Source organism: Armigeres subalbatus, chromosome 1 (genome assembly GCF_024139115.2).
Source record: "Armigeres subalbatus isolate Guangzhou_Male chromosome 1, GZ_Asu_2, whole genome shotgun sequence".
NCBI classification, from domain to species: Eukaryota; Metazoa; Arthropoda; class Insecta; order Diptera; family Culicidae; genus Armigeres; species Armigeres subalbatus.
Window position 1 is genome coordinate 59,390,500 of NC_085139.1, and position 8,305 is coordinate 59,398,804.

At 40.8% G+C, this 8,305-nt stretch overlaps 1 non-coding gene across 1 annotated transcript; it reads left to right on the forward strand.

The window, feature by feature from the left end:
* The first annotated feature begins 7,368 nt into the window (after positions 1–7,368).
* On the forward strand, positions 7,369–7,443 carry Trnaa-agc (transfer RNA alanine (anticodon AGC)). Its single transcript has one exon. It is a non-coding gene; the product is annotated as a tRNA-Ala (tRNA).
* The last annotated feature ends 862 nt before the right edge of the window (positions 7,444–8,305 follow it).

Genomic DNA, 8,305 nt, shown 5'->3' on the forward strand with positions numbered 1-8,305 from the left:
TATTGCGGTTTTTATATGGTCGGTCACTGCACTTTATGTTCGCGATTGACTGATTGTGTGCGATGCGTAATTTGATCGCTTACAAACTGTGTGGCGAAAATTAAATATACCTCTCCGTTGAGCTTGCACGTCCGAGTACACCGGCTAATTGAACTCGACTGTCTCTAGGCCTTCATGATGTCCCCAGCCGCGGTATCAACCCAATTACATTCTCCGAGTATTTTTCTCTCTTTTGCGTCTCAAATCTAGACATTGGAAATTGAGTAAGATCTCCAAATCGTCCTGGAGTTTGAATCAAATAGTCTGCCGTATCAATCAAGGCTTCTATGATGTCCCCAGCCGCGGTAAAACCCAATTACGTTCTCCGAGTATTTGTCGTTCACTCACGTCTCAAATGCAGGCATATGAGTTGTTCTAAGATTTTCAAATTATCCTCGCGTTTGAATCAAATGTTCTGCCGAATCAACCAAGACTTTCATGATGTCCCCAGCCGCGGTATGAACCTGATTATGACCCCCTAGTATTTTTCTTTCATTTGTGTCTCAAATTCAGACATATGAGTTGTTGTAAGATCTCCAAATCGTTCTGGAGTTTAAATCCATTGATTTTTCTGAGTCAACCAAGGCTCCCATGATGTCCTCAGCCACGGTAACAACCCAATTATGTCCTCCGAGTATTTGTCCTTCACTCGCGTCTCAAATGTAGGCATATGAGTTGTTCTAAAATTTTCAAATTATCCTCGAGTTTGAATCAAATGATCTGTTGAATCAACCAAGGCTTTCATGATGTCCTCAAATGGTCTGCCGTATCAACCAAGGCTTCTATGATGTCCCCAGCCGCGGTAACAACCCAATTATGTTCTCCGAGTATTTGTCGTTCGCTCGCGTTTCAAATGCAGGCATATGAGTTGTTCTAAGATTTTCAAATTATCCTCGAGTTTGAATCAAATGATCTGTTGAATCAACCAAGGCTTTCATGATGTCCTCAAATGGTTTACCGAATCAGCCAAGGCTTTCACGATGTCCCCAGCCACAGTATCAACCAAATTATGTCCTCTGAGTATTTTTCTTTCAATTGCATCTGAAATCAAGACATATGAGATGTTGTAAGATCTCCAAATTGTACTGGAGTTTAAATCAAATGGTCTGTCGAATCAGCCAAGGCTTCCATGATGTCCCCAACCACGGTGTCAGCGAAAGAAAAATACTCGGAGGACATGGTTGGGTTGATACCGCGGCTGGGGACATTATAAAAGCCTTGGTTGGTTAGGCAAACCATTTGATTCAAACTCCAGGACGATTTGGAGATCTCTCTACATCTTATATGTGTGGATTTGAGACGCAAGTGAAAGAAAAATACTCGGAGGACATAATTGGGTTGATACCGCGGCTGGGGACATCATGAAAGCCTTGGTTGATCCGGCAGACCATTTGATTCAAACTCCAGGATTATTTGGAGATCTTAGAACAACTCATATGCCTACATTTGAGACGCGAGCAAACGACAAATACTCGGAGAACATAATTGGGTTGTTACCGTGGCTGGGGACATCATAGAAGCCTTGGTTGATCCGGAAGACCATTTGATTCAAACTCCAGGACGATTTAAAGATCATACTCCATCTCAAATGTGAGAATGACGCAAGACGCAAGTGGAAGAAAAATACTCGGAGAACATGATTGGGTTGATACCGCGGCTGGGGACATCATGAAAGCCTTGGTTGATCCGGCAAACCATTTGATTCAAACTCCAGGACGATTTGGAGTTCTCACTATATCTTATATGTGTGGATTTGAGACGCACGCGAAAAAAAAATACTCGGAGGGCATAATTGGGTTGATACCGCAGCTGGGGACATCATGAAAGCCTTGGTAGATCCGGCAGACCATTTGATTCAAACTCCAGGATAATTTGGAGATCTCAGAACAACTCATATGCCTACATTAGAGACGCGAGCGAACGACAAATACTCAGAGAATATAGTTGGGCTGTTACCGCGGCTGGGGACATCATAGAAGACTTGGTTGATCCGGCAGACCATTTGATTCAAACTCCAGGACGATTGGGAGATCTTACTACATCTCATATGTCTGGATTTGAGACGCAAGTGAAAGAAAAATACTCGGAGGACATAATTGGGTTGATACTGCGGCTGGGGACATCATGAAAGCCTTGGTTGATTCGGCAGACCATTTGATTCAAACTCCAGGATAATTTGGAGATCTTAGAACAACTCATATGCCTACATTTGAGACGCAAGTGAACGACAAATGCTTGGAGGACATAATTGGGTTGTTACCGTGGAAGCCTTGGTTGATGCGGCAGATCATTTGATTCGAACTCCAGGATGATTTGGAGATCTTACAACACCTCATATGTCTTGTTTTGAGACGCAAGAGAAAGACAAATCCTCAAAGGACATAATTGAGTTGATACCACGGCTTAGGACATTATGAAGGCTTTGGTTGATCCGGTAGACCATTTGATTCAAATTTCAGGACAATTTGGAGATCTTATAACATCTTATATGCCTTGGAGAGATCTTACAATACCTCTTGTAAGACGCAAGTGAATGTATTTTAAAGTATCCAATGATCAATAAATTAAGTGCAATACTAGAAATTTTAGCAAAAATTCTTTTTACGTCACATTTGTTTTACGTCCCCCCCAATAAGTGACGTAAAAAGAGGGTTGAGTGTACTTCCAAATATGCAATTGGGTTCATTTTTCCCATAATTCAAGTTACATGCAAATACTTGCACACTTGTTCATTTATTTAATGAAAAGGATAAGAAAAAATTTGCCTAAAAAGTTTAGTAACAAGATGAATTATCACACAAATGTACCATGCGTCTCCATATGCTTCTATGCTTATATGCTGTTGAACAGTTTTCACAATCTTTACTTATTATTTCCTCTAGGAGGACTTTTGCCTGAAAAGCACTCTTGAGGACATCCAGATATCGTAACAAATTAGATTATCGAAATAACTTAGTATTTTAATTTATCTGAACATGCAATCATGCAAAATGCAAGTGACTTCAACGACGTTAAAGCGATGATCCCCTTCATACTTTGTGACCAAATAATCTCCGAATTTTCCCAATCGAACAACAAACGATGTTAGAGGTCGAGAACTACGAATATCGCGAATACAAATTTACTGTCGAACAGTGCAATCACTGTTCTACCAATAATTTGTAGTTTGAATCAATAATGAATAATGGGAATTCAAACTAAATGAGTGACCTACCTTTGAAGTTTTTCAACTTTCGTTTCCCTTGTCATAAGACAAGTTTGTACAATCCCATTGAATTCCACCACTTAATTGTATCTTGACAGATACGTATTTCGACCTCAACAGTAAGGCCGTCTTCAGTGTCTCGTACTTGACTCGACTTAGTCGAGTCGACGAGTCGAGTCAAGTACGAGACACTGAAGACGGCCTTACTGTTGAGGTCGAAATACGTATCTGTCAAGATACAGTTAAGTGGTGGAATTCAATGCGATTGTACAAACTCGTCTTATGACAAGGGAAGACATTCCACTAAAAAGCTCAAAATAATTTTCTTAACTTTCGTTTATGTTCTAGTCTAGTATAAATATTTCGTAGAATGCTTCCCGTAATTTCGTTTAAGATTACACTTCTTACACTTACACTTGATTCGAAGCAGTTGACTCGAAGTTTCACGTCACTTGGTTGGACGCCGGGGCTTCCGACGGGTTCGCTGATCCATTTTCGGAGCGGATGTTTGGCTCGAAGCCTTTCTCGTGGCTTGTTTTTTTTCGAATGCGGTTTTCGATAGGGTTTTGACGTAAAATGCATCTTTACGCGTAAATCTGTATACTGGACCATAGTGCAGTGGTTGACTGTATTGTTACCACATTTGGTAACAGCATCGAGCATACTGTGCTTGTCGCACAACATACAAATTCATACATTGGTTGTCATCTAAACTGCCCCCACTCGCATAACAATCCCATTCCGTTTTTTCGCATACTGAGATAAAAGCCATTGAAGTTCCAAACCGCATCTTCCATATAAAACTTCAAAAAAATCTAATAAATTGAAACATCCGATGATCTTGTTGAAATTTTGCTGAGTTGTTCATCATTTGATGTATTAGCGCGGAACGATTTAGTTCGATTGAAAACATTTTTTAGTTTTGTGCAATCAGTTAATGTAAAATCTGAATGGGACTGTTATGCGGGTACTTCAAATATGGGACGCACATGACTTGATAGTTATTTCACCGATGGACATACAAAATCGCAATTTTTATTAAGATTTATGGAAGTACATACCAAGCAGTAAAGCTCTCGATTAATAACTATTAAAGTGTAGGTATTTAAAACAGAGAGTTGATTGTCGGTTATTTGGTCATGCAATAAGCAGTAAATTTGCAAAAGGCCTTGAAACAAAGTAGTTGCAACAATAAGGTTGACTGATATAGGAACGGATACCCCAGTTCAGAAAAAAAAAACCTATGCTGCTCAGCAGCGGTTGGCTTAGAAAGGATTTTCCTTTCTTTTTATCCCACTCGTTTAACCGGATCACTCATTCTTCTCGGTTGTTGCAAGGAAATAGTGTGCAAATAAGCTTGCGTTTGCTGCAGGAGTTCCTCTCGACGACGAAAGAGATTTGCCACGCCACGGGTGTGCCAAAAAAAAAACAATTCATGGTCGCTGTTGCAATCCCGCTGACCCAAGTGGAAACTTTTTTTTTTGCTTCAGTACCTGCAACTGCTCCTTGTTTTCTTTCGTTGACCGTTTCCTTTGAGTAGCTTGTGACAGACGATGTTGTGGTATGGGCAAAGCTGTCCCCAAAAAAGAGTTGCCTAAAAGCAAATACCCATCAAATCCATTTCAATTTCTACTCAGACGAAAAGTCAATATCATAGCATAGGAAAACAGATGTATACTATAGATGTATACTATAGGTCTGGCACATTTCATCACCAGTTTGTTTGTGAACATCTGAAGTTTTTTTTTTTCCAAAATGTTGGAATTTCTCTACCTAAAAACAAAAATTGAAGGTTTCAAAGCCTTTCCAATGGTGTATCGTTGCAATGCTACATCCATTTATCTGTTCTCTAACTCAATTGAGAGACGCTATCCCCTACAAATCAGTCAATAGCGTACGTGCGCCGTTCCTCGGAGGTTTTTCGAATTTGAGATTTTTGTCCGTGCACGGACGGATGATGCTGGCTGCTGTTCACTGACAGCGATGTGAATCAACGGGACGTGACGCTCTGGCCCCCCACAGACGGGATTGGTTTGGTCATAAAAACACTTTGGTTTTGAATCGCTTACTTCTCGCTAAAAGGCCCGGACGGAAATCGAACGAACGTGCCGGAATTGCTCCAGGAGAGGACGGTAATCCATCGTGGGAATCGCACTGGTCGTGCTCCTGATGTGGAATAGATCTTGTTTTAATGGCTGACGTGGTCAATCTATTCAATGTCGATGGATTTTTTTTCGAAGTTCTGACGTTACAGCTGATTGATTTCAGAAACATATCAAATATCAACCCATTGAGCGAGAACATTTTCTGCTGGATTCCGCTAGGAAGCAACCTCTGACTCGTAAATACTTCATTCAATTTAACGGGGCTCATTTTTAATTTGAGCTCCACTACGTTGGGTTTCTTGATGTTCTATTTATCTTCCCATCGCGCATGTTGAACCCATTTTTATTTTTCAGATGTGGGGAGTAAATAAGTTTGTATTGGACACAGAACGATTGCGCGGTTATCGAAATGTCCGTTTCAGCTGTGCGGGAGAGTAAACTAATAAAAAAGTGAAACAGTCAGTGCAAGTTTGTTCGTGTGCATGATTGGACGCGTTCGTGTTATGGAACGTACACACGATCAAGCAGTTTGACCAACATTGACTCCACCTCTCAAACATCCATCAAGTTTTACCAACAGCGGCACGAACAATCAATTTATTCGACCAACAATATCACACACGAACGACCAAAGCGCCAACTTGAGCACCTACCATCAAAAAATATATGGGGGTTTGTGCAACTTCACTACAAATGCTCAAACATGTTCGACGAACCTTGACTCCGTCAAACCAAACCAAAATCAAACCGTTTTATTTTTTTCCAACCGAGCCGCCAACTGTTAAATGGTTGTTCGAATAACTTCACACACGTTCAAACAAAACAACAACCAAAGCGTTTTCTTTGGGGCGGAGTCAATGTTCATCAAACTGCTTGACTGGTGTGTACGCTGCATTAGAATAGAACAAAATAATCCTGAAATCTGGGGTTGTGCTATGAGCAGTCGATGAATAAATAAAGACTACATAGTCGTGTTTTTAAGAAGCACGCAGAACGAATAATGTGTTCTGCTTTGTGCGGCTGGTAAATGAATTAATTAGTGCGTGTTTGAATTTCGAGAAGTGCGCAGAACGATCGCGCGATCATTCGGAATAATTTGTTCTGCTTTGTGCGGCCGTGAAATTAATTAACTAGTGCGCGTATGGTCGTATTTTAGGTTACTAGGCCGAAAGGTGTTTGGCCGAATATACCTTTTGGCCGCACAGACCTTTAGACCAAAAGTCATTTGGCCGAAAAGATCGTTTGGCCGAAAGAGTCATTTGGCCGAAAAGGTCAGTTGGCCGGAAGGGTCGTTTGGCCGAAAGGGTCATTTGGCCAAAAGGGTCATTAGGCCGAAAGGGTCATTTGGCCGAAAGGGTCGTTTGGCCGAATGCCACTAGGACGAACAAACCATTAGGCCGAAACCCATCTGGGCGAAAGGGCCAAATGACCCTTCGCCTTACCAGCTAAAGAACAGGGATTTGCGGATAAGCGCCACGATAAAGACCACGAATAAAATTCTATAAACCATGTAAAAATAGAAATAGTGTTTGTATGGTAATTAATTACTCATGAGCTCTTCACAACGCGCATTCTCGCCTACTATGCAGGACAATGTCTGTCGGGTCACAAAGTCATGAATAAATCGATGAATAATCATCAATGCTCTCTTTAAACCAATGGGACAGAGAAAAAATAGTAATCCATGCTAACATTTTGTCATGCAGCTAACACTGTTCATTCATATCATAACTTCTAACAAAAACTTCTCTTTGCCTTTCATTTCAGGTGAGTGTCCCGGGGACTGTTCTTCCCTATTTATGATCAGGTAATATATGCACTGTATTGGGCACAGGATTTTGGTTGTCGTCACCAATGCGTACTCCTTTTAGGGAAACACAGACATATTATGTGAAATAATATTAAAGGCTCACTAGACATATCTGGCAGCTTGAGAGCACAACAGTGATTTGACTATGCGTCCAATATGGGAATCTCGAGCTCGTTCAGTAGCCGCTAGGTTGCGAAGGCCGACGGAGGTCCTTCGTAGCTTAGTTGGTTAAAGCACCAGTCTAGCGTACTGTAGGGTCATGGGTTCGAGTCCCATCGAAGGAAAAGTAATTACCTCCAATACATTTTCCAAATCAATCTCTTCCACATACCGTACATATTCACATATGAGTTTTCATAACATTGTAAGTATTCAAATGTTCATTAATGATTGAATTATTGATAATTGATAATTAAATAATAAAAACATTAGTCGGAATTGGATTGTTTAGGTGTACAGACATTGTAACAAATTCTGAATCTGCGGGAAAAATGATCCAAACCCCAAATTTCTTCAACTTTTGAAGCCCTGGAACTATTATTAATTTACATTTGGAAATTTCTATCGTAAATGGCCGTCGTGTTGGATTTGACGATTGTTTGGATGTCGATGGATTGAATTTCCGCAAGACTGATTTTCAACTACTCCGACGTAGTTTGTCACGATTTGACTGGAACGCTTTAAATGACTAGGATATTGATTCTGCTGTTAACCGTTTTCTATGCAACTGTGTATCTCCGTCCGTACCGAAGCGCCAACCTCCAAGAAAACCACCATGGACTAACGGTAATCTACGCAACTTAAAACGGGCTCGCGCTAGAGCTCTCCGTGATCTTACTAATCGTCGTTGTGCTATTACTGAAAGAAGCTTTTCAATTGTCAGCAATTGTTATCGTCGCTATAACAAGCAACTCTACAAACGGTACGTGTGCCGTATACAGCAGAATCTTCGACGCCATCCCCAAGGTTTTCGGTTTTTTGTTAATACTAAGAGGAAAGAAACCGGTCTCCCATCTAAAATATTCCTGGATAACGACGTTGCACAAAATGCTGAGGACAAATGCAATCTTTTTGCTGAGCACTTTTCATCCGTCTTCTCAATCGCTTCGCCGTCACAAGCTGAAATTTGACGTGCAATTAGTGAAA